The 26096-nt window shown below is 47.2% G+C and overlaps 1 pseudogene; it reads left to right on the top strand.

Moving 5' to 3' along the window:
* Positions 1-13578: 13578 nt before the first annotated feature.
* On the top strand, positions 13579-14691 carry LOC147665787 (uncharacterized; annotated as a pseudogene).
* Positions 14692-26096: the final 11405 nt, after the last annotated feature.

The raw sequence follows: 26096 nt of genomic DNA, 5'->3' as shown, positions 1-26096 counted from the left end.
TAGTCCAGCGGATTCCGGGATCTCCCATGTGCCCGGTAACATGCGTTGAGGAGTATTTGGCGCAGAGGGCGGCATCATGGGGGGGAAGTTTGCTGAGGCACGCCAACGCCACCCCACTGACTAGGTTTCAGTTCCAGCGGGTGCTAACAATGGCAATCGCAGCTGCGGGCTTGAACCCGTGCGAGTTTGGGACCCATTCCTTTCGGATAGGGGCTGCTACAGAGGCTACAGCCAGGGGTCTGAGTGTGGAGAAAGTGAAACGGTTGGGGCGTTGGTCCTCGAATTGTTATAAAAGGTATGTGCGGTTGCACATGTTGTGAAGCTAATGTCATGCACTCACGCTTCTTGTTTTTGTTTGGTTTACAGTTTCGCGAGCTTGCGAGGCGGGGCGGACTGTGCAGTCGACCCGACACCTGGGAACCAGCGGTCAAAGATCACCGGCTGAGGAAAGAGTGGTGTGGGTCGTGGGCCACTCATACGTGAGGCGTGCCGCAGACGTATTCAAAGCAGGTGACATGATTCACATGGCTGGGGAATACGGGTACAGGGTGACCTTCCACGGAAGGGGCGGGCTCTGTATTGACCAGTTCCAAACTTTTGTGGAGGGTTTGTTAGGGCGGACAAGGTCACCGCCATCTGTAATCATAGTGCATCTTGGGGGCAATGATTTGGTGACCACTGGTCGACGAGTACTTCTCGAGTTGATACTATCCACAGTAAGTTGGTTGGCGAGAAGGGTTCCGGGGTGCACGATTGCATGGTCCCATATGATTCCACGGAAGGTGTGGCGGGGGGCTAATTCTGTGTCAGCTTTAAATCATTCGGTGAAGAAAGTGAATAACAAACTTGGTAGATTGTTCCGTACAAGTACATTGCATTCTATTCCTCATGGATGTATCAGGGGGGAAAATATGTATCTAGAGGATGGGGTCCATTTGTCCCGGGTGGGGAATACCTTACTCATAGGAGACTTCTTAGCTTGGTTAAAGAGTTTGTGCAGCCATGACCTTTAAGTAGGAGTTTTGTGGGGGATCCGGATAGCCGGTCAACTATCCGGCCTGTGGCGGTAAGGTCATGATCGGTGAGCAGTAATTGGAAGATCCCTAGAGGTGGGGCGTCACCCATTATGGATGGGAGCGCCCGGGGGGAGGCGGCCATTGGCCCCTCAAACGGGGAGGCGGTCCCCTCTAAGGAGGGGGACGCCGAAAGGGAAGGCGGTCATAGGCCCCTCCCTGGGGAGGAGGGGCTAAGGGCCCCTCCTGGGAATTTCCCGGGGCCAGGACATCTGCGACGGCAGATGTGGTAAGTTGTGTGGGGTGGGAGGGGGGTCTACGCTACCTTCTAGACACCTCACACGAGTCCTCGGACGACCACTAAGATGGCGTCGAGTTAACAGGGGCCCCCGCTAAGACAAGGGAAATTGGAAGTAGGCACAGAGGTACAGTCCTCTGTGCGCCCTCCCCTCACAAGTGAGGGGGGAGTTCTGGTATTAGGGATCTGACACCGGTTACGACCTTGCCGTTGGCCCGTAATGTTAGGATGTACAATTTCAATGTAGAGAAATGCATTTACAGGATGTTTAGTATCGGCTAGGTGAACCTTTGTATTAGAGATGTGTTAAGGTCAGCCAAGAACATCATAATGTGTAAATGAAATTGTACATGATATGAAACTGTTATTTTAATGTTTTAATTTTGTTTCATATTTTAATAAATACGGCCGGGAGGGTAACTCCCTCCCGCCTTCCAAAAAGCTCAGAACCGTTTCCGTCTTCCCATTCTTGGGGATTGTGTTGAGAGGGGGTGGCGGGTATCTCAGCCATATGGAAAGGGGCGACCACTCGGTCCCCCCGAACGTATGGTGGAGTACCCCGATCCCCCCGGGAAGCCATTTTGGGCGGGATGCGAGTCTCGGCTGGTATGCCCGAAGCGGCGTAGCCGGGGCGCGCCTTTTCCCGCCCAAGAGAGGGTTGTCCTAGACACCGACACCGCTAGCCACGCCCCGGAGGCGGATTGGAGGTGGGTCCACGCCCGCCCGAAGAAGGATAAAAGGAGCGACAAGCCAAGGAAGCATCCTCTTGTTCCTGTGCTCTGAAGCTGCACCTCCCCTTTGCACGTGAGCTCGAGACGGAACGAAGAGCCAGTTTTGACCCACCCACCAGCCCCTGATGACAGCGATTTGTTTGAATAAAGTCGAGTGACGTGATATTGTTTCTTTTACAGGTTGTTGTGAATAAAAGTTGATGATTTGGTATGTAATAAAGTTGATAATTTTCAGCATGGTTTTTTTAGGCAAAGTAGTTGCACCAGAGTTGAACAGTGATGCGCAGTGGAGGTATACTTTGAATTGCTTAAGTATAATTGTCTTTTCTCCTCTTTAGTCTTAGATTGTCGTATTTATTTTGGTCGGGCGGTAAGGTCATGATCGGTGAGCAGTAATTGGAAGATCCCTAGAGGTGGGGCGTCACCCATTATGGATGGGAGCGCCCGGGGGGAGGCGGCCATTGGCCCCTCAAGCGGGGAGGCGGTCCCCTCTAAGGAGGGGGACGCCGAAAGGGAAGGCGGTCATAGGCCCCTCCCTGGGGAGGAGGGGCTACGGGCCCCTCCTGGGAATTTCCCAGGGCCAGGACATCTGCGACGGCAGATGTGGTAAGTTGTGTGGGGTGGGAGGGGGGTCTACGCTACCTTCTAGACACCTCACACGAGTCCTCGGACGACCACTAAGATGGCGTTGAGTTAACAGGGGCCCCGCTAAGACAAGGGAAATTGGAAGTAGGCACAGAGGTACAGTCCTCTGTGCGCCCGCCCCTCACAAGTGAGGGGGGAGTTCTGGTATTAGGGATCTGACACCGGTTACGACCTTGCCGTTGGCCTGTAATGTTAGGATGTACAATTTCAATGTAGAGAAATGCATTTACAGGATGTTTAGTATCGGCTAGGTGATCCTTTGTATTAGAGATGTGTTAAGGTCAGCCAAGAACATCATAATGTGTAAATGAAATTGTACATGATATGAAACTGTTATTTTAATGTTTTAATTTTGTTTCATATTTTAATAAATACGGCCGGGAGGGTAACTCCCTCCCGCCTTCCAAAAAGCTCAGAACCGTTTCCGTCTTCCCATTCTTGGGGATTGTGTTGAGAGGGGGTGGCGGGTATCTCAGCCATATGATCTCACCAACCACTACCTCAACTCCATGACTTCGATAATTAACGAATTTGCTCGCCTACAACTAAAGAGAGTCTCCTCGAAAGACTCTAAACCCTAGTTCAACGGTCTCCTTAACAAGGACAGACGTTCTCTCAGAACTGCCGAACGCAACTGGAGATCAGTCCCATCTGCCAAGCTCCTTATGACTCTAAAAAAGAAAGAGAAATGCTTACTATCGAAAGGTTTAATGCACTAAAGCAGACTTCTTCAGCCAACAACTTGACCAGGCAAGAAATCGACCAAAAAAACGTTTTGAATTAATCAAAACTCAAACTAAGGACCAACCTCAACGGCCACAACTAACTCACCCACAACCCACATGTGAGGACTTTTCTATCTACTTTAACCTAAAGACTGAGAACATCAAGAAAGATCTCCTCAAGGACCTAATCTCTCACTCTTGCCCGCTCACCAAAACCTCCCATCTACCCCCAATTGCATCACAACAAATCCCATCAAAGTTTACCCTAAAAAACGATGCGGCATGGTCATACTTTTACACCTATTTTGAAGACGCTATAGGCAAATGTCTCAATGCCCTGAAGCCTTCCAATCACCTCACTGACACTCTCCCCGCAAATGCGGTTAAAGATCTTAACCCTTTGCTACTACCTCTCTGGACCAAAATCATCAACAGTTCACTCCTACAAGGTTGCATCCCTGACTCCCTAAAGGTAGGGCAGGTGTCTCCCCTCCTTAAGAAACCCACAGCTGACCCCCACGGACCTAAAAACTACCGCCCAATCTCCGATATCCCCACTCTGGCCAAACTTCTGGAAAAATGTGTCCAACACCAACTGAAAAAACATATCGATCACTTTAACCTCCTAAACAAACACCAATGCGGCTTCCGTGCAAACCACAGCACGGAATCAGCCATGACACACATCATTGATGATGCACCTCAAATACTTGATCAAAACGAAGCATGCCTTCTTATCCTACTAGACCTCTCTTCAGAGTTCGATATGGTCAAACACGAGCAATTGATAGATCTGTTGAAACACAGAATGGGTCTCTCAGGAATAGTGCTCAAATGGTTTACCTCTTTTCTGCAATACCGGACTCAAAAATTCAAGGTCAACACCCTGTCCAAAACTGTTCCATTTACGCTAGGCGTCCCACAAGGTTCCTCGCTATCCCCTACACTCTTCAACCTATTCATGGAACCACTCACCGATCTGTTACAAACATCCAATGTGCAATTTCACATGTACCCTGACGATACCCAACTGTACCTCAAGATTAACACCTTGGACGACATTAGTTTGCTTAACAATACTATTAAGAAAACCCAAACATGGCTGGCAGAGAATCACCTCAAGCTAAATTCTTTAAAAACTGAATTCCTCCTTATTGCCCCACCCGCCAAAAGTCCCCACAATGCACAACTTGATCAAACACCTTACAGCACTCAATGTTCAACCAATCATTGTGGATTCAGCAAAATCACTGGGTATAACTCTGGACTGTAACCTCAATATGCAGAAACATATTAGTAATGAAACGAAGCGAGCAAACTTTCAGATTAATACACTAAGGAAGCTGAAGCCCTTCCTACCTCCCAATGACTTCAAGATGGCGGTACAGGCTTTAGTTCTACCACGGCTGGATTATGGAAGTTTCTCACTATGCGGTCTCCCCAAAGCCACTACAGCTCCTCTAAGAGCCTCTACCAACGCGGCAGCGAGACTCATCAATGGCTCAAAAAGAAGGGCCCACATCTCCCAGGACCTAAAATCTTTAAACTGGCTGCCATTTGAAGCCAGAATCCACCTGAAAATAGCTTGCATGACGCACAAAGCCTTACATCATAATGCACCCAGCTATCTCACACAAAAACCCACAATATCTGGAGGGACGAGATCAACAAGAAGTGTGGAAAAACTCCTTCTAAAACCACAAAAATTCAACAAGAACAAAACTTATAATCGATCCTTTTCAGGAATGGCACCCAGGATATGGAATGCCCTTCCACCAGAAATAAGACTGAACCCCTTATGGCAAAATTTACGTAAACATATCCTCAAGTGTCTGTGAGAACCTCCATTCCCTTCATCTTACTTATCAACCTAATCAATATTTTTGCCATTACCATGATTCGTATGTTTCACCCTTGCTCTGCACCTCACTGCTTTGCTTTTATATGTTCAGTTTGTTCTATTTATTTGACGTTCTTATCATTAATGTACTACCATGACCTATCAGGCCGCTCCAGTTCTGCATCATATTGGATTTGTCCTTTTGTTTGTTAAGCTTTCTGTTGCTATTTTTTATGGTGCTGCTTATCTTTAATGTTTGATATACCTATACATGCAGACTGTAAAGCGCTCTGATACCCGCAAGGGTCTTATCTGCGCTCTATAAAACTTTCTAAATAAATAAAATAAATAAATAAGCACAGAGTTATGTGCCAGAAACAGCTGGGGTAGGATGGAGGATAGAAGACAGTATTAAGGACGGGGCATGATCTGGGCACAGCTGGAGTATGATGGAGGGTAGAAGACAGTTTTAAGCATGGAGGCAGTGTCATATAGATACTTCATTATATATATTGTGTTAAGTTAGCATGAGTTTTTTACATGTTTAAACGCCATTTTACCTTCGGCTTCAGCTTTGCACACAACACGAACTTGTTGTTGTAGCTTTCAACCTAGAAGCGCGATGTGATTTATTTGAGAATAATATGTTATTACTCTGATATCAGTTTTGCTTGGTACACTGTCTGAACAGTGAGTGCTAAAACCTCTAAGAATAACTCGATACAAGGTTGCTGGGAGGTCTGATCTTCGCACCACATTAGACATAACATAAATACAGTTGCTGCCAACATTGGGCTCTACGCAGGTTTAAGATAGAGTTACAGGGAATGAATCAACACACTTGAAGATGCTTCGCATGCAGAGAGCTGTTAGCTGATGATGTGATCCTCTCATCCTGACATTTAGAGGTATGGGCCCGCCCTGCTAAAACCCAAAAGAGACCTTCATAATATAATATAATATGCTAAATAGGGAGGTGAGAAATAGGTGTTGTTAATTCCTATTATTTTCAGCATTATGACATGCTATCACCTTTTGCGTACTATGGACTAGTAACTATGCTGATAACTTTGTTACTTATAATCTGTTTGTTAGTATTGTATAAGATACTGCGTTTGAGAACATTGCATTGATTAATAAATATTTCAAATATGCACGTGTCCTCTTTACTCCAAGTTCTGGTTTGAAATCATTATAGAGCAAAAGAGTGTTCATGTGTTCCACGATTCCTGAGGTATCCAAAGTTCATGTTCTGGTTTGTCTAAGTCATTGGGAGTTTGTTATGACCAATGAGACACTGTAGCTAGCTCGGTAAGGGGATTTCTGATACTAAGGTGAGTTTTGGATCACCCTAATTCACTAAGGTTCTAGATCTCTATGCACAGTTCTGTGGGAGAACGGAAACCCTGCTACATGGCACCCATACGCTGGTGGACTTATATCATGACACTCGTGTAGTATATCATTCAAACCTTAACCCCTTCATTGCTGTTTCTGGAAAACGGTGGTGTCGGAATAAACCTACCTATTTTTGAAATAGGTTTTTTTAAGCTTGAATCTATCTAAAACGGTTTTCTTGAATTACTACCCAGTTGTGCTACAAAGGTTACTTTGTTTTTTCAATTTCCTGTGCTGTCATGGCTCAAGCCGTGGACATCCTGCTTCATAGTTGCATTGCGGTGCGTGACCATTTGCGGGCTCATGATGTTCCTGTGGAAGGCTTGCTGTGGTTCTGGTGGTGAGTGCGGAACATGCTTACCCGTACAAACTCTTTTATTCGTGGGTGACATTTCCGCCGGTGGACGCTAATTCTGGAATGTTCCATTCTTACACTGCCTCGGCTGTGCCGGCTGCGTATGCTCCGTACAGAGCACTGGAGATTCCTATTGATGTATGGCAGCATGGAGTTTGGTTTGGTGGCGCCCTACCCCATTCTTTGACAGCTCCGAGGTTGGGTCCTTTGTCCATTCCGGGCACAAATTGGCCCGCTTTGGCTGGATTCACTCCTCACCCTAATCGCGCCACTTGTAACGTGGGAGATCTGCGGCGGCTTCATGAGGTCGCGGTAGAAGTGATTAGGGCGCTTGTACACAAGTCGTAATGTTCAAGGCGCGGCCCCTAGAGGTGCGCAGCTTCAAGCAGGGCAGGCTGGTTTGAAAATCAGTCCTGTCATGGTGAATTCAGTAATGGGCAAGAAGCCCCAGGATAAGGATGATTTTCCTTTCTGGCTTGCCGAGAAATTCGACCAGCTGGAGGCTGTGTTTCCTAATTCGACTCCTGGTGAAAAACACCGGATTCTTACGCTTAGTTTGCCGAAAGATATAGCCCCTGAACTTGTTGACTGTGAGACCTGGGGTAAGACTTTTGCAGCGGTCTATTCGAGATGCTTTGGCACCCCGTCTATGTCCAACCTGTCTACGGTACTTAAACGTGTTCAAGATGAACACAGACCGGAGTCTGCGGTTGAGTTGGGTATGCGCCTGTGTGGCACCTTTGATGTAGTTTGCGATCTGATCCTTGCGAATGTCAAGGGGGATGCAGTGAACTTTCAGGTGGCTAACGCTCTGGCGTTGATTCCCGATGCCGAGAAACCCCGTCAGTTAGCAAGGATAATTGTGGCGGCTTATAAAACGGTTAGCCGCAATGCCAAGGGTCTTAAGTCTTTTTCTGATAAAGAGAAAAAGCAGCCCCAGGGACAGTCTTCGGAAGCGGGTGTTCAACCCAAGTCCAAGAAACAAAATTGGCCAAAGAAGCAGAATCAGGGTAAGCAACAGCAACAACAACAAACACAGGTTTCTCGTCCTGCGTCTCCGTTGCCTGCGCAGTCGGATCAAGTTTATGATTTGCGCGATCGCGCGATGATTAAATCACCTGAAAGGTTTCAGGCTTCTGACCAACGCTCTCCTCGTTCCTTTCAGCACTCATCGGCTCCGTCAACCGGTGGTGGAGGGGGCCGCAGGGGCCGGGGTGGCCAGCAAGGACGTGGTCAGCCCCGCCCGTGAAACGGTGGAGATCAACAGGAAGGCACTACGCCCAAGAGACCGCAGTTTGCCAAGAAGAAAGTCGCCGCCTTAACAGCGCATCGATATGCCCCAGATAGTGAGAACGCGGCTTCGGAATCTGACATGGGCTCTGACCTTGCTGGACAGCGCGGCGGAGATTACCATAGTGAAAGAGGCCCTCCGTCCACTGTTGAAGGTGACAGCGACTGACACTTATGTTGTGATTGAAACGGCTGATACACATGTTGCTCCCCCTGAAAGACTTTTTGAAATTATCCTGTTAATTGAAGGTGACATACAGCGAACTGTAAAAGGGGTATTTTGGGAAAATCTTTCGTCTACGTATGACATTTTGCTGACTGGCCCCCGCCTTTTGTTCTCGCAGCTCCGCGAGGGGAGGAGGTGATCCTCCCCTGTTTCGCGCATACTGTTTGAGAGTGGAAGCGCTGCATTTTGCAGAAGAGTGGGCTCTGGCGCTTGCGCCGGCTGTGTACCGCAATCAATGTGGCTGGGATAAATTGTCTCCTAGCCACGAGATTCCTTTACGGTCTCAACCGCAGCCTCAACCTCAATATCCCATACGGCGTGAAGCCAAAGCTTCAGTCGCGGCTATCCTTGAACAATTGGAATATCAAGGTGTAATTGAAACGTGTGTGTCACCGATGAATAACCCCCTTTTTACTGTAAACAAGCCGGACATCTCATATCGTTTGGTTTTGGATTATAGGCATTTAAACTCGCATTGCCGTAACTGCGCAGTATAGAATACACACGGCTCTGCTTTAGTGAATAGTCTTGAGCGTAAACGGTTCAAAACCACGCTTGACATTTCCAATGGTTTTTATGCCCATAGATTAGATGGTCTAAGTTCCCAATGGACCAGCTTTACTTACGGCGGTGTGCAAAAAATGTTTCGGCGTCTCCCGATGGGCTATAAGAACAGTCCTGGAGTTTTTTCCGCCCGCATAGTCTCTCTTTTGGAGAGAATCGACCCAGTTGCTTGTTCTTATGTGGATGACATTTATCTCACAGACGACGATCTTTGGGAGCATCTGTGTCGTGTTAACAGCATAATTTGTAGCTTTGCAGACATGGGTTACAAATTTAACTTTGCAAAATCGCACATTGCAGAGTACACAGTGTTGTTTCTGGGTTACTAGCTTAACAATGAAGGAAAGGGGTTGGCTCCTCATTTCCTGGAGAAATGCGCCCAGTTGCGCTCTCCAACAACACTGAAAAAATTACAGTCTTTACTGGGCTTCTTGAATTTCGGGAGGACTTACATTCCGGAATATGCCCAGCGTATCAAGTCTTTATATGCTTTGATACAACCATCTTTTTCCGAATCATGCTGGCTGCCTGAGCATTCAGCTATTCTGCAGTCTTTGCAAGCTGATTTGCTCGCTTCTGAATACTTACAGACTCGTGATAACCAGACCAACCTGGTGATAAGAATTGTCCCTGGGACGGTGGGTTTCACGTACCTAACTTTTAATGAGGGAGATACAGTACCTATTTCTTGCAAGTCACATTTGTACACTTCGGCTGAAATGCGATTTTCCACTGTGGAGAAAGTTTTGACGGCTGTGCAGATGGCAATTCTCAAGGAAAGTGCCCTGTCACAGGGAAAACGCATGTTGGTTGTTACCCCGTGTCCTGCCTTAGAGGCGGTTACGAAAGCCAGTGTACCTAATTCCAAAGCTTTGCACCCTCGGTGGATTCAATGGGCTGTATCCTTGTCATCCCAGGATGTCACGTTTATTTTTGACGCCACTTTACGGTCGCAGGAGTACTTACAGTATGAGTTTGTTCATCCTGCTCCGTTAGCAATGCGGCCGTTGGAGGATTTCCATTGCATCATTTACACTGATGGTTCGGCGCAGGTTGCGCATGGCTCTAAACATGCCTACGTTTCCGCGTGCGCCATTGTGGTCGGTGCCATGCTGAACGATGAGTTCAAGTCCAGTGTCGTGCACACGCAGACGCTTGGGCACTGCACCGCTCAGTTAGCAGAGCTTCGTGCTCTGATGCTTGCATTGGAGTACGCTGATCCTTGTGTGACGGCTTTAATCGTAAGTGATTCTTACTACTGTGTCCAGTCTTACAATGAGAACTTGTTCTTTTGGATTCAGAATGATTTTCGTGATTCCAAAGGTAGCACAATAAAACATAAAATGATCTGGGTCCGAGTGGCAGAACTTAAAGACAAGTTGCCGCTCATGTTTGTGATTCATACTCTTGGCCACCAGCGCGTGGGAGGCGAAATCTGCAGTATCGAAATACTTAGTTGCAGCTGTTACACGGTCCAAAAGTAAAATAGATGATGACATCTTGGCGGCTGTAGCTGCCACTGAGAAAGGAGGTAAATATCCTGCGGGGTTCCCTTCAAAGTACACGTACCACTTAAGTCCCGATAAGGTTCCTTATGTGAAAATTCCTGAAGTTGGTGAACGTTTAGTTCCCAACTCGGATCGCAGAGCAACTCTGATTACAGCGGCTCATGAAGGTGTGGCGTCTGCGCATGCGGGCGTCTCAGCCACTGTTACTCAGTTACAACAGAGGTTTTGGTGGCGGGGACTGTACAAACAAACGCGTGATTATGTCCTTCAATGTGACATTTGCCAGCAGATCAAGCCTTCGACTGCTGCGCGTCCGCCACAGACACAGTTGTAATTTTCTAATAAACCGCTAGGATGTGTTTATTTAGATCACTGCGGTCCTTTTTCTTCTGATACTGCGTATAAGTACATCTTAGTAGCAGTTGATTCATGCACACGCTTTGTGTGGGTATGGCCCCATCGCAGCGCTGATTCACGGACTGTCATAAGAGATTTGCGTGTCTTTGTAGGGATTTTTGCCTGTGGTACCTTCCATTCGGATCAGGGTCCGGTTTTCGCCTCTAAGGCGTATAAGGATGCTATGGTTTCGTTGGGGGTCCAAGTCAAGTTTTCGAGTCCGTACAGACCTGAGGGTAACAGTGTAGTGGAACGAATGAACCGTGACTTAAAGCAATCTTTGACAGCTCTAGTTATAGGCACTGGCAGAAACTGGTTGGCCCACCTTAATGGCGTGCAGCGTGCTCTTAATAACCCCCCTTAGAAGGTCTCTGGGTGGGCGGACCCCATACGAAATGCTCTTTGGTATCAAGATGTATGTTCCTGACCTCGATGGTCTAGACTGCCAGGCCGCGGCCTTTGACGTAGATGAACATTGCAATGTTTTACAGAATCTACAAAAGACCAGAGACAGTCTAGCTAAGGAACATTTGCCCTCAACCTCGGATGATGCGTTGCAGATCCCGGTAGTTGGCTGGCTACCCCAAGTTGGAGAACTGGTTCGGGAGAAGATCGATGACAAGAAAGAATTTGGTCCTTCATATCGTACGCCGGTTCGTGTTCTTGGAGCGAAGGGCACAAGAACAGTCATTTTACCACCACTTCCAGGTCGTAAGGAAAACAGGTTTATCTCAATTGACAATGTCAAGACACACAGGGTGGCCGATTCTTCATAGCATGACACCAGCAGTATCCTGTCCTTCCATTGTGAGGCTTTCTGTGTTGGCCATTACTTCTAGTGCTGAGCCAGCGGTGCACATCGAGATGCCTGTTGTTTCCACTCCTTTATTAAATACTTTTGCTATTAATGACAATGATGATCTGAATTATACCTACCCAGCTGATTTATCAATGCCCGATTTACAGACTCGTTTGGCCACGGAATCCAGATTTTCATTTGACTCTGTGTCAACACATTCGAAAAAACCATCACGTTTGGCAAAATATGTCACTTTATTTAAAAAACATTTTTTGATTCCCCCTTGGACATACATTTGGATGGTTCTCTTTTCGGTTTATCTTTTTATGTCAATTGGTTTTGTGTTTTATTTTTTCCGTCTGATTAATGGACATTATGTCAAAGAAAGAACAGGAATACGGCACCTTAATGGAACTTTGGCCCCACTTTCCTCTTCACATTCAGCACACAGACTAAAAAGAGAACTGAATACAGTTAACATCACTGCTTGGCCTGTCCTTGATGGGATTGTGTGGGATGCGGTTAGGTTTCAAATTCATGGCCCCACTGAAGTAATTAATGTTCCTAATGTACTTAGAGTGAATATGGGGGATGTAGTGAAACAAAACACCCGGTCTGATGATTGGGATATTAAGGCAGTTGAAGCTTTGTTCAATGATTTAAAATATTATGCTGCCTTTGATGCTGAGGATTTATACTTAGATTCTGTTAATTATGGTGATTTGTTTTGCTTTCAACATTATGGAAATCATTTTTTGCATAAAACAAATTCAAGGAGGGTTCCTGTTAATTACACGCAGTGGGAACACTGCCCAGCTCCATTACAAGGGAGCTCCAGTACGTTTCTGGAAAAATACACTTATTTTACAGACTTTAATCAATCAAATCCTGAGTCGTTTTATTTTAAAATGACACAAAGGTCCATGTCCAAAGTTAGACTTACCGATACAAAATTGCTGTATTCGAAGTCCTTTCTAGACAAGTTAGCTGTGGATGGCTACGAGCTATGGAAGGAGATAATTGACCTTAAATCGGTTTGGGGTACCAAAGATTGGCAGGTACAAGGCACTGAGGCTTTGCATCGTGCATGTCTCATCCCGAATCACAAGTTGTTTCTAAATTCTACCATTTCTCAAACAACATGCTTTGGATTGGCTACTTCTAAAAAATTGAATACACCAACTATCCCAGAATTGGAAGAATATTCGGGTTGGGGTAATTACACAAAATTGTCCATTTGTGATTTACAAACACTATTGCACAATTCATCCTTTAATGTGTCCAGTTTGGATCCAAAGGGTTGGCTGATGTGGCATAGAAGCTCTGATTCTTGCCGACTTCGTTTTCTGGGTTTGTCTGAAGGTTTTACACAAGTCAGGCCTGATCCCCGTTTTGAGACAGATCACACGGTTACTACTCACTCAGTGGGTAAATTGTGTCAGAATTGGCTAAAACATTCCACATTAGCTACAGTTAAACTACATCTGTCCCAGTTGAGTGATAATGTGGATTTAAATGATTTTATAAAAGGCCCGGCTAAGGGTAGAACTAAGCGCTGGATTTATGCAGTGTACAATGAAATTTGGAAATTTTCACAAATTGAAGCTGCTAGACGCCTGAGAGCTATTGACCAAGCTAATTTGGAAAAAGTGCTTGCAGTGGTCGATAACAGTATTAACATGCTTTCTTCCAGAATTTACACGTTAGATAATATTGTTTCTTCTGTTGTTGACATTGTGCATGATGAGGTGTCTGTGTTATACCATGGTCAAAATCAATTGCGTTCTGTGATGCAGTTTGCATGGACCCTAAAGACACTTAAGGCAGGTCGAGTGCCCTGGAGCTATATGAACGTTTCTTCCCTTTTTGCCCCATTTAATTTGACTGACAAACAGCCCATGCTTTCAATGCGTGATGCATCATTTTCTATGTTACATATTGAAAGGTTAGAATCTTTACCTTTTTCTGTAGCTGAAGACACTGCTGCAACGTGGCTTATCCATGGACTAATTACATTACCATTTGCTTTGTACAAATTCACTAATTGTATGCAGTATATTGCTATAGGACGATAAGAACCACTAGGCAGCGCATTCCTCCATGAGGCTTGGTCCTTACCATACACATACAGATGTCTGAAGGATGGAAAGGAAGTGAATCTTAATGGTGAAGAATGCACGCAGTCACCTGACCGTTCATTGATATGCAGACACATCCAGTTACACGGTTCTTGTAATCAGGACCGGCCTAATTTAGCCTGTGTTTTGAAAGGCACACCAGTTCCAGCGATAGTTCCCACGTTTACGTTATTGACAAATGGTAGTTATTTACTTTTAAATAACGAGGAGTGTTGTGGGTTAATAATCGGTATCGCTTATGTGGTAACTGTATCTGAGCGTGTGGTGTGTTGCAAGAACGTTCTATACCCTCCCACACATGGGAACTCAGATGTTTCCATCTGGCTGCGCATCCCAACCTTGAGAGCGAAGTTCAACGGTTTGAGCCGAATAAGAACCCTTTTGTCTCAAAAAGAAGTGGCCCTGAGCTCGGCCCGTGAAACTTATGTCCTTCACATAGCTAACACACGCACAGAGGTGCAGGCACTTTTAAATACTGACTTGCCGTTTCATTTCTGCGAGCTGGTTCATCAAATCTTTAATGCCTCCTCCACGTCTGGACTCGCATATTTTTTTAAATTGGTTAGCAGTGGTCTCGTGACTACGTTTGAAAAAGTATTTGGTGTTATCCCCGCGTTCTTTCATTCTATATTCGCGAGTTTGTTTGGCGGATTCCCTGTTTTGCTGGCTTTGGCTGCAGGATTTTTGGTGATATTTTGCTTTATAAAACATGGATGCCCATCCTGCGCAAGAAGCCGTTCAACAGCTCCTGACACTGTTTCGTAATAGGATGCTTGATTACTATGGCACCCTGCCGCTTGCGACTTTAAGCACGGCTTTTGGATTATCATTTCGATTTTCCTATTTCACGTGTGTCCAGCCTGTGTTTCATTGCCTGAGCTGTGATTTCGACTGGGCCATTGATTTGTGTCTCTGCTTGACGACATCTCCTGACGTCGATTTTGATCAGCTGATGAGCCCCGTAGTTGCTCACGAGTTGGTTTGTTCTGGCAAAAGGGTTATGGCCGTGGCAGCGATGCATGGACTAATGGGTCAGTGGGATATACCCGCAGCGGCGCATGACTTTCTGGCACATAGCGTTCTTTTTTTTAAATTTTTTTTTTTAAAACCTTTATTGTGAAAGAGCACACAGCTATTCAGCCTAACATCCCGGAGGCAAGGCAGCAAAGAATCAGGAGGAGCAAGGTGATTCACAGCAGAACATTGCAGGTTGTTTTGTATTTTTATTTACAAGAAAGATAACTAAACCAAGAGAAGAAACGCCAAAGGGCGCGTGAGAGTGGCAATGGAGCATCAGAAATGGGAAGGAGTCGGCTACAGGTAGAGGGGGACAGGTAGAGAATCGAGGAAAAGAACAAATAGTAGGATGGGGGGGGTAGGAAAAGGCAGGAGAAATACATACAGCATAAAACAGTTGGTGTCACAGGTTTAAGGTGATAGGTGCTCGTCCTGAGGGACAGGTTCCGGTGGTAGACACACATCTCCCCTATATGCATTCCATGCCCCCCACACTTTATTCCATGTCTGTGGCCTCCCCCTGGCAACGTAGACCGTCTTTTCTCTGAACATGCACCAATCCATGTTGGCTTTCCATTGTACCACCAGGGGGGCTGTAGCAGCACCCCACTTTTGAGCAATATCGCGTTTGGCAACCATATTGCCCAACGTCACCCAACGAGTCTGCGCCGTGTTGTGATCAGATGGTTCCCAAACATTAGGGAGGCACCTCCGCGCCTCCGCTGCCAACACCACACCAGTTACCTCTCCCATTATACGGTGCACTTTCGCCCAGTAAGGGGCAATGACGGGGCACTCCCAAAGAATATGTAAGAAGGTTGCGAGAGCCCCACAACCTCGGCGACAAAGGCCATCGGACGAGAACCCCATGTGTAAGAGCCGAGGGCCGGTGACATAGACCCGGTGAAGAATTTTGAACTGCACCAGTCGGAGACGTGAGGAGATAGCGACCTCCTTAGGGGAGGACACTGCACTCTGCCAGTCCTCATCGTCCAGTTCCAGGCCGTCCGCAGTCCATTGGTCTCGCAAGCGCAGGAGGAGATCAGTGCGCACATTAATCAATTTCTTGTAGGACAGGGAAATAGCACTGTCAGGCATCCAGTATCCTGTCCTCCAAGGGGGTGCTCTCGGGGATCTCACCCTCCGTCGGCCTGGCGGAGAGCAGCGCGTGTCTCAGCTGGGCGTAGCGGAAAAACTCCAAAGCGCCCAAATGGTATTCGGTCTGCAGTTGGGGAAAGGTCTTGATTGCGCCCTTAATGACCATGTCGTCAACCCTGGAAATGCCTATAAGATCCCATTTGTCGAAGCCCTTGGTGTGCCACAGTCTACCCAGGATATCGGAGTCATACAGTGGGGTAAATCGAGTCAGTCTGCCCTGCCAAACCTGCGTTTTAGTAATCGTCCGCCAGACGTGAACCGCCTAAGCATGGGCGGAAAATCCGTTACGCTCGCGGATTTTGCGGATTTTTGGGAAATTCGCAATCCGCGAGATTTGCGAATTTCCCGCAAAATCCGCAAATTCGCACGCAGCGGATTTTTTTTGCGGCGCGCGGCGTTGGTGATACAATTTTTGCGGCGCGCGGCGTTTATCATCGTTTGCCGAGTTGTTTTTCTCGATAGTTTGCGAGTGCTGCGCCATTTTGGATCTTGCTGTGTGATCCCGCGGGAATTGGCGAGCGCGATTACGTCATCGCGGCTTGCCAGCGATAGTTTGTCAACGCGAGTACGGCGAGATCATGTCTCGCGGTACTTCGCAATTGCGAGATTTGAGATGCGGCGAGCGAAAATATAAAATTTGCAATTCTGCACAAGAAATCCACCAGCAAGCAGCATAAACCTTCTAGAAATGATGATTTTTATCTGAATAACTCCTTAGTTTGACATTTGCCTGCACTTTTTTAGCGAGGAGTCCATTTTGGGGAGGGGGGCAGGGGGGTGGGAGGAAGGAAGTGCCCCACAGTCTTCAACTTCCTGTTCCTGTTCAGCAGGCTCCTCCCAGTGCTTTGTCCATCTCCTGGTCACTTTTCATTTGGGTCTGGAGCTGGAAGGATTACTTTTTGTGGATGCTGCTGGATATTTGGATTTGAGGCCTTTTTGACTTTCTTTGGATCACTGTTGGATTAGAAATTTTACAAGTAAGTTTGTTTGGGGCATTACAGTTGCTGCAATTAAAATTTTGGAATTTTCGATTTTTTGGCTGTTTTGGGGCCTTTTGACCAGGGGTACTCAGTGGTGGGTGGACTGAGTCTTTCTGTGGGTTGTCTTGAACTTAAACATCATGGAGGCCATGGATGGATTGGGATTGTGCTGATTTTTCAGTGATTTTCGTTTTTTGGGGCTGTACTTGTGGCCTTTTCACCAGGGGTATTTGAGTCTAGCATGGGCCTAGTCTTTCTGTAGGTTGTCTTGAATTTAAACATCATGGAGGGCATGGATGGAATGGGATTGTGCTGATTTTTCAGTGATTTTCGTTTTTTGGGCCTGTACTTGTGGCCTTTTCACCAGGGGTATTTGAGTCTAGCATGGGCCTAGTCTTTCTGTGGGCTGTCTTGAACTTAAACATCATGGAGGGCATGGATGGAATGGGATTGTGCTGATTTTGCAGTGTTTTTCGATTTTTGGGGGTGTTCATGGGGAGGGACAGGCCATGTGGCTGGTGGCCATTTTGAGTGCAGCTACAGGCACTGGCCATGTGCTGGCAGGCAAGTGGCCATTTTGAATGCAGGCTTTGTTGTTAGGCCTCCAACCATTTTGCCTACTTTTCAACCTTTATTTATGCCCAGGGGTAGTGAGTCTTGCATGGGCCTAGTCTTTCTGTGGGTTGTCTTGAATTTAAACATCATGGAGGCCATGGATGGAATGGGATTGTGCTGATTTTGCAGTGTTTTTCGATTTTTGGGGGTGTTCATGGGGAGGGACAGGCCATGTGGCTGGTGGCCATTTTGAGTGCAGCTACAGGCACTGGCCATGTGCTGGCAGGCAAGTGGCCATTTTTAATGCAGGATTTGTTGTTAGGCCTCCAACCATTTTGCCTACTTTTCAACCTTTATTTATGCCCAGGGGTAGTGAGTCTTGCATGGGCCTAGTCTTTCAGTGGGTTGTCTTGAATTTAAACATCATGGAGGCCATGGATGGAATGGGATTGTGCTGATTTTTCAGTGATTTTCGTTTTTTGGGCCTGTACTTGTGGCCTTTTCACCAGGGGTATTTGAGTCTAGCATGGGCCTAGTCTTTCTGTGGGCTGTCTTGAACTTAAACATCATGGAGGGCATGGATGGAATGGGATTGTGCTGATTTTGCAGTGTTTTTCGATTTTTGGGGGTGTTCATGGGGAGGGACAGGCCATGTGGCTGGTGGCCATTTTGAGTGCAGCTACAGGCCCTGGCCATGTGCTGGCAGGCAAGTGGACATTTTGAATGCAGGCTTTGTTGTTAGGCCTCCAACCATTTTGCCTACTTTTCAACCTTTATTTATGCCCAGGGGTAGTGAGTCTTGCATGGGCCTAGTCTTTCTGTGGGTTGTCTTGAATTTAAACATCATGGAGGGCATGGATGGAATGGGATTGTGCTGATTTTGCAGTGTTTTTCGATTTTTGGGGGTGTTCATGTGGAGGGACAGGCCATGTGGCTGGTGGCCATTTTGAGTGCAGCTACAGGCACTGGCCATGTGCTGGCAGGCAAGTGGCCATTTTGAATGCAGGCTTTGTTGTTAGGCCTCCAACCATTTTGCCTACTTTTCAACCTTTATTTATGCCCAGGGGTAGTGAGTCTTGCATGGGCCTAGTCTTTCTGTGGGTTGTCTTGAATTTAAACATCATGGAGGCCATGGATGGAATGGGATTGTGCTGATTTTTCAGTGATTTTCGTTTTTTGGGCCTGTACTTGTGGCCTTTTCACCAGGGGTATTTGAGTCTAGCATGGGCCTAGTCTTTCTGTGTGCTGTCTTGAACTTAAACATCATGGAGGGCATGGATGGAATGGGATTGTGCTGATTTTGCAGTGTTTTTTCGATTTTTGGGGGTGTTCATGGGGAGGGACAGGCCATGTGGCTGGTGGCCATTTTGAGTGCAGCTACAGGCACTGGCCATGTGCTGGCAGGCAAGTGGCCATTTTGAATGCAAGCTTTGTTGTTAGGCCTCCAACCATTTTGCCTACTTTTCAACCTTTATTTATGCCCAGGGGTAGTGAGTCTAGCATGGGCCTAGTCTTTCTGTGGGCTGTCTTGAACTTAAACATCATGGAGGGCATGGATGGAATGGGATTGTGCTGATTTTGCAGTGTTTTTCGATTTTTGAGGGTGTTCATGGGGAGGGACAGGCCATGTGGCTGGTGGCCATTTTGAGTGCAGCTACAGGCACTGGCCATGTGCTGGCAGGCAAGTGGCCATTTTTAATGCAGGCTTTGTTGTTAGGCCTCCAACCATTTTGCCTACTTTTCAACCTTTATTTATGCCCAGGGGTAGTGAGTCTAGCATGGGCCTAGTCTTTCTGTGGGCTGTCTTGAACTTAAACATCATGGAGGGCATGGATGGAATGGGATTGTGCTGATTTTGCAGTGTTTTTCGATTTTTGGGGGTGTTCATGGGGAGGGACAGGCCATGTGGCTGGTGGCCATTTTGAGTGCAGCTACAGGCACTGGCCATGTGCTGGCAGGCAAGTGGCCATTTTTAATGCAGGCTTTGTTGTTAGGCCTCCAACCATTTTGCCTACTTTTCAACCTTTATTTATGCCCAGGGGTAGTGAGTCTTGCATGGGCCTAGTCTTTCTGTGGGTTGTCTTGAATTTAAACATTATGGAGGGCATGGATGGATTGGGATTGTCCTGATTTTGCAGTGTTTTTCGATTTTTTGGGTGCTGTATAACTGAACTGATGTTCCTCTGTCTTCCATTTTTTTTAGGTGCACAAGACTCAAGAGAACCACCAGTGCCAGGAAGAAGTCCTGCAGCGGTGTGTGTGTGCAGCATAACGTCACGCGACGTCACGTCTGGCCTCAGACAACTCTACAATTCGTGCAACTGCGGCCTGCTGTCTGACCTGCTCTGAAGAAGATGGCCCCAAAGAAAGGTCTCCGTAGCTCCTCTAGCAAGAAAGTTGCTAGTAAGGAGCAGAAGAAGCAAGTTACCAAGGAGGCTGGTGTGCCACCCGCCACGTTTTTTGGGAGAAAAAAAAAAAGTACGCCTGCAGCAGCAGGATCTGCTGGGGACCAAGCTGGGAGCAGCACCCCTGCTCCATTGGGTTCAGTGCCTCCACCACCACGCCAACTTAAGTCAAAGCCCTTGAGTGCTTTAGAGGCAGTCAGTGTACTTCTCCAATCACCATCGACCAGTGATGTTGGCTCATCGCAAGAAAGTAGCAGCAATGTCCCTGAATCAACACAGGTTGTTGTAACTCATCTGAAAAGTGTTGAACAACCACAGCCGCAACAACAACACCATGTGCAAGTACACGCCCAAGTACATGTGGAAGGAGAGGCAGCAAAAGGAGATGCGCAAGCAAAGGTGCATGGAGGTTCACAAGTGCCCACAATAGTTGTTCCTCCCGAAGTAGGGGCACATCAGTAAATCGACAATGAAGCCGAGGTATCATTGGAAGCCACTCCTCCTGATGATAATTCATTGTCTTCCACATCCCTAGCAAGGAAAAGATCAAGGGGGGTGTCTACATCTTCTTCAAGCCCACCTCGTTCTGATGCAAGTGATCTGTCTTGGGAACCACAACTGCGGTCTGACAGTGAGGCACACCATGATCTGACAGAGGTACCTAAGCGTAAAAGGAAGGTCGTCCAAAAACTCAAACCTATGGAGTGTGATGAGGCTCAACAAGAAGTGACAGATACTGCTGGTGATGAAGCCTCTCACGATGACGACGAGCCAGTCATCACAAAGGTCACTGCAGCCCCACCGGGCATGCAGCAAAGAGACATTTTGACCCTATCCCGAGAAGCTGCTGAGCGTGATGATGATGTCGGCGAGGAGGCAATGGAAATGGAATCATTAGATTTGGAGTTAAGTAGTACACCAAAACCTACCGCTTCCATATTTCTTCCTCGCAAGAAGGTACCCACCTCGTCCTCGACCTCAATTCGTGGTGGTGAAAGTGCAAAACGTACTGAAGTTCGGCAATCCACATCCTCCACTTCATCTGGCATTAGCAGCAGGACCACCACCACCAGTATCGCCGCCTCCTCCGGCCCCCAAAGACATTTCAAGTCTCCAGTTTGGGACTTCTTTAGTGTTTGCCCAAAAAAGGAAAACGTAGCCATTTGTAGCATTTGTTAGCTACGAGTTAGTCGTGGTAAGTTTGGTACCAACTATGGTACCGGAGGCCAGAGAGGTCATCTTAGGAGAACGCACGCTGTCCAATGGTTTGCGCACCTAGACGCGGTCAAGGAAGCCCGAATTGCACGTAATGAAAACGTTGATTTTTCATCTGATGATGACGAGGAGGAAGAAGACGATTCAAACACTTCACTTACACCCAGTACCCCTGTCAGCAGCACACCCCATGTGAGCCACACTAAGAGTGTGGGAGAGAGTGAGACATCAATGCGGAAAAGTACATCAGCGAGCGTAACTGGGTCGAAGAGATCATCATCATCCCGTAAATCCTTGGTCCAGGGCAACATTAAAAAGATGTTGTTTACAGAAGCGCAATATGAACGCAACCACCCAATGACGCGTCTGTATAACACTAAGCTGGCTAAAATGCTAGCTCTGGACCTTCTCCCTTTTTCTTTTGTAGAAGGGGTTGGTTTTCTAGAATTAGTGGCAGCGCTCTGCACTAAATGGAAGGTTCCTAGCCGGTTCTATTTTGCCCGAGTTGCGGTTCCAGCACTACATGAAGATGTTCTGAAGGTGATTGGGGCAGCTTTGCAGAAGAGTGCTGTTCACACTATACATCTGACAACAGACATGTGGACCAGTGGCGCAGGCGCTGATTACATGTGCATCACTGCACACTGGGTCTCTTTTTCAGGGGCTAAAGCAAAGCTAAACGCAGGTGTTGACACGGACATTGTTTTTAAAGCTGCTCGGAAACATGCAACACTAGCCATGTTTGGTTTGGAGAAACGTCACACAGCAGAAAACATTTTGGATGTCTTTAACACAAAGGTCCTTAACTGGCTGTCCCCACTAAAACACCAGGTTGGTTATGTTTCCACGGACAATGGCGCCAATATAGTTAAGGCCATGAGGGACGGTTACTATTTCAGAGTGCCGTGTTTGGCGCACTGTATAAACCTGGTTGTCCAAAAATTCTTGGCTAATAAAGCCAGTGCAGCGTACAGTGTATTGGACACCTGCCGAAAAATGTGCAAGCATTTCAGCCATTCTTTTAAGGCCCGGAAGCAGCTGAGGAGCCTGCTATATCAACGTAAAATGCCAGTGAAAGCACTCATCCAGGAGGTGGTAACACGTTGGAACTCAACCTTCTACATGCTTGAGCGTCTGTATGAGCAGTGTATGGAACTCGATCAATATTTCCTTACAGAGGGTACAGAGGAGCTGAGGATGGGTGGGCCGCAATGGAACATAGTTCAAGGCCTGACACACATGCTTCGTCCTTTTGAGTTCTTCACGCGTGCAGTCAGCAAGGAGGACTCTAATTTGGGAAAAGCTATCCCATTGTTGTACATGCTGGAGGACTCTGTGTGTGTTCTGTGTTTGAAAAAGATGACAAAAACCAAGACTCTTTGCTTCTGGCTGAGCAATTATTAGAGCTCCTACAAGGTGATGAACGTCTTAAAAAGATCCACTCAGAACAGCATTACATTTGTGCTACTATTCTGGATCCACGCTACAAAAAGGCGCTGGCAGGCCAAGCATTCTTTCCTTTTGATGATGAACATGTTCCAAAGTACAAACGTTGGCTAGCCTTGTCAGCCAAGAAGTTTGAAACAGAACGGCTGAAAATTGAAGGAAATGGCAGTACATCAGCAGGCCATCCCCAGTCAAAACAATCCACTTCTGCACCTGTGGCTGGGCACAAGTGACCTCTCAGCCGTTAAAGACACCGGCAACCGGATCATCTGCACGAGACACAACAGGAACATTGGAGGCTGAAGAGGATTGGCTAGCTCTGCGTGGGTTTGGTTCTCAAAAGGTCAGAGGCACAGCAAGAGCTAAGCAAAGTGGAGGAACCTTGGAAGAGGACCTTGAGTCGATGGTGAAGGACTATCTGAATGACTCAACAGAGGTCTATGTTAATTCTGACCCATTGGCGTATTGGCATGGGAAAAAAGAATTGTGGCCACAGCTCACCAACCTGGCTTTAAACTACTTGTCTTGCCCACTCGCAAGCGTGTCTTCTGAACGGGTTTTCAGTGCGGCTGGTGGGATTGTAACTCCCAAACGGAGCCGCCTCTCGCCCAAAAATGTGGAGAGGTTAACAATGATCAAGATGAATCAGCACCTCATACCACCAGATTTCAGAGTACGAGAAAGCGTGCCGGATGAAGAGGAGGTGGCCAGCAACATAGATGAGGGAATTTCTACTCTGTCAGGTGACACTGAGCTCACCCTGCCTGAATTCGCAGAGTATGATGACGAAGCCTTATTCTTATTCCTGGACCGTGATACCGAGCCCTGAAAATGAGACAACGAATCAATAACTTTCTTTTTCGTCCCTATTCACTTTTATTCCTGTCTGTCTGTCTTTCTTTGTTGTGCACAGTTAATATATTACAAACTTTAATCAGATAATCACAAAATCAAGCCCATCAGCAGAACTGTCTTCACTGGTTTGCTAATTGATTTGAAGTTGCCGCAGTCTGCATTCCTCAGGTTCACAATTTCAGAAGAACATGCTCCTCTATCCTCCTCCTCCAGACTCCTATTTCCATCAAACCAGAGGGCTGGTTTACGCCCAATGAAGAAAGACTCAGCACTTGTGGGGGTGTTGTTGTACCTCTTTGCAGGTGAGTTGACGGCTCTGGGGCCATTGCTGGGAAGCTCTAATACCGCATAAAAGTGTTTTGGACCAAATCCCAGGCGGAAAATTATTTGTGTTTTTGATGACTTGCTTGCCTTTGAGGTGCTCTTAGGGGGGCTTCCTGGTGTTTGCGGGTGAGTTTCGTGGTCTGGGAGCACTGCTGGGACACTCTAATCTTGATTGCATTTGCTTTTCAGGAAATCCGTCGTGGCAACCCAGACTTATGGCCTAGCTACGCAGCGCGTTTGGACCGAAGGCCGAGAAATATTGCAAGTATGAGATTTTGCTTTTGGCCTGTTTGGGGGTGTTATGCTTCTTGGCGGGTGGGTTGGCGGGTCTTGGGGCATTCCTGGGAAGGTCTAATACCGGGTAGAAGTGGTTGGCACAAAATCCAGGCCAATTTTTTTTTTGGCTATTTCTGACATTTTGCTCAATGTAGCCTTTTCGGGGGCCTGTTTGGGGGGCTTCCTGGTGTTTGTGGGTGAGTTTCGTGCTCTGGAAGCACTGCTGGGACACTCTAATCTTGATTGCATTTGCTTTTCAGGAAATCCGTCGTGGCAACCCCGACTTATGGCCTAGCTACGCAGCGCGTTTGGACCGAAGGCCGAGAAATATTGCAAGTATGAGATTTTGCTTTTGGCCTGTTTGGGGGTGTTATGCTTCTTGGCGGGTGGGTTGGCGGGTCTTGGGGCATTCCTGGGAAGGTCTAATACCGGGTAGAAGTGGTTGGGACAAAATCCAGGCCGATTTTTTTTTGGCTATTTCTGACATTTTGCTCAATGTGGCCTTTTCGGGGGCCTGTTTGGGGGGCTTCCTGGTGTTTGTGGGTGAGTTTCGGGGTCTGGGAGCACTGCTGGGACACTCTAATCTTGATTGCATTTGCTTTTCAGGAAATCCGTCGTGGCAACCCCGACTTATGGCCTAGCTACGCAGCGCGTTTGGACCGAAGGCCGAGAAATTTTGCAAGTATGAGATTTTGCTTTTGGCCTGTTTGGGGGTGTTATGCTTCTTGGCGGGTGGGTTGGCGGGTCTTGGGGCATTCCTGGGATGGTCTAATACCGGGTAGAAGTGGTTGGGACAAAATCCAGGCCGAATTTATTTTTGGCTATTTCTGACATTTTGCTCAATGTAGCGTTTTCGGGGGCCTGTTTGGGGGGCTTCCTGGTGTTTGTGGGTGTGTTTCGGGGTCTGGGCTCACTGCTGGCTATACATACTTTACTTTGCAAGAGGTTTGAAGCAAATCCATGGTGGCAGAGGGGAGTTAGGGCCTAGCTGCAGAGCGCACGCGGAGTGATTTGGGAAATTTGTGAAAAATTGACTAAGTCCCCATTTTTGTACTTTTGCTCTTTGGCTGTTTGGGGGTCTTCTACTAGTTTTCGCCTGGGTTGACGGCTCTGGGGCCATTGCTGGGAAGCTCTAATACCGGATAAAAGTGTTTTGGACCAAATCCCAGGCAGAAAATTTTTAGTGTTTTTGATGACTTGCTTGCCTTTCAGGTGCTCTTAGGGGGGGTTCCGTCTGTTTGTGGGTGAGTTTCGTGCTCTGGAAGCACTGCTGGGACACTCTAATCTTGATTGCATTTGCTTTTCAGGAAATCCGTCGTGGCAACCCCGACTTATGGCCTAGCTACGCAGCGCGTTTGGACCGAAGGCCGAGAAATATTGCAAGTATGAGATTTTGCTTTTGGCCTGTTTGGGGGTGTTATGCTTCTTGGCGGGTGGGTTGGTGGGTCTTGGGGCATTCCTGGGATGGTCTAATACCGGGTAGAAGTGGTTGGGACAAAATCCAGGCCGAATTTTTTTTGGGCTATTTCTGACATTTTGCTCAATGTAGCGTTTTCGGGGGCCTGTTTGGGGGGCTTCCTGGTGTTTGTGGGTGTGTTTCGGGGTCTGGGCTCACTGCTGGCTATATATACTTTACTTTGCAAGAGGTTTGAAGCAAATCCATGGTGGCAGAGGGGAGTTAGGGCCTAGCTTCAGAGCGCGCGCGGAGTGATTTGGGAAATTTGTGAAAAATTGACTAAGTCCCCATTTTTGTACTTTTGCTCTTTGGCTTTTTGGGGGTCTTCTACTAGTTTTCGCCTGGGTTGACGGCTCTGGGGCCATTGCTGGGAAGCTCTAATACCGGATAAAAGTGTTTTGGACCAAATCCCAGGCGGAAAATGTTTAGTGTTTTTGATGACTTGCTTGCCTTTCAGGTGCTCTTAGGGGGGGTTCCGTCTGT

Source organism: Lissotriton vulgaris, unplaced genomic scaffold (genome assembly GCF_964263255.1).
Source record: "Lissotriton vulgaris unplaced genomic scaffold, aLisVul1.2 SCAFFOLD_346, whole genome shotgun sequence".
Taxonomy (NCBI): domain Eukaryota; kingdom Metazoa; phylum Chordata; class Amphibia; order Caudata; family Salamandridae; genus Lissotriton; species Lissotriton vulgaris.
This window is presented reverse-complemented; position numbering and strand designations above follow the sequence as displayed.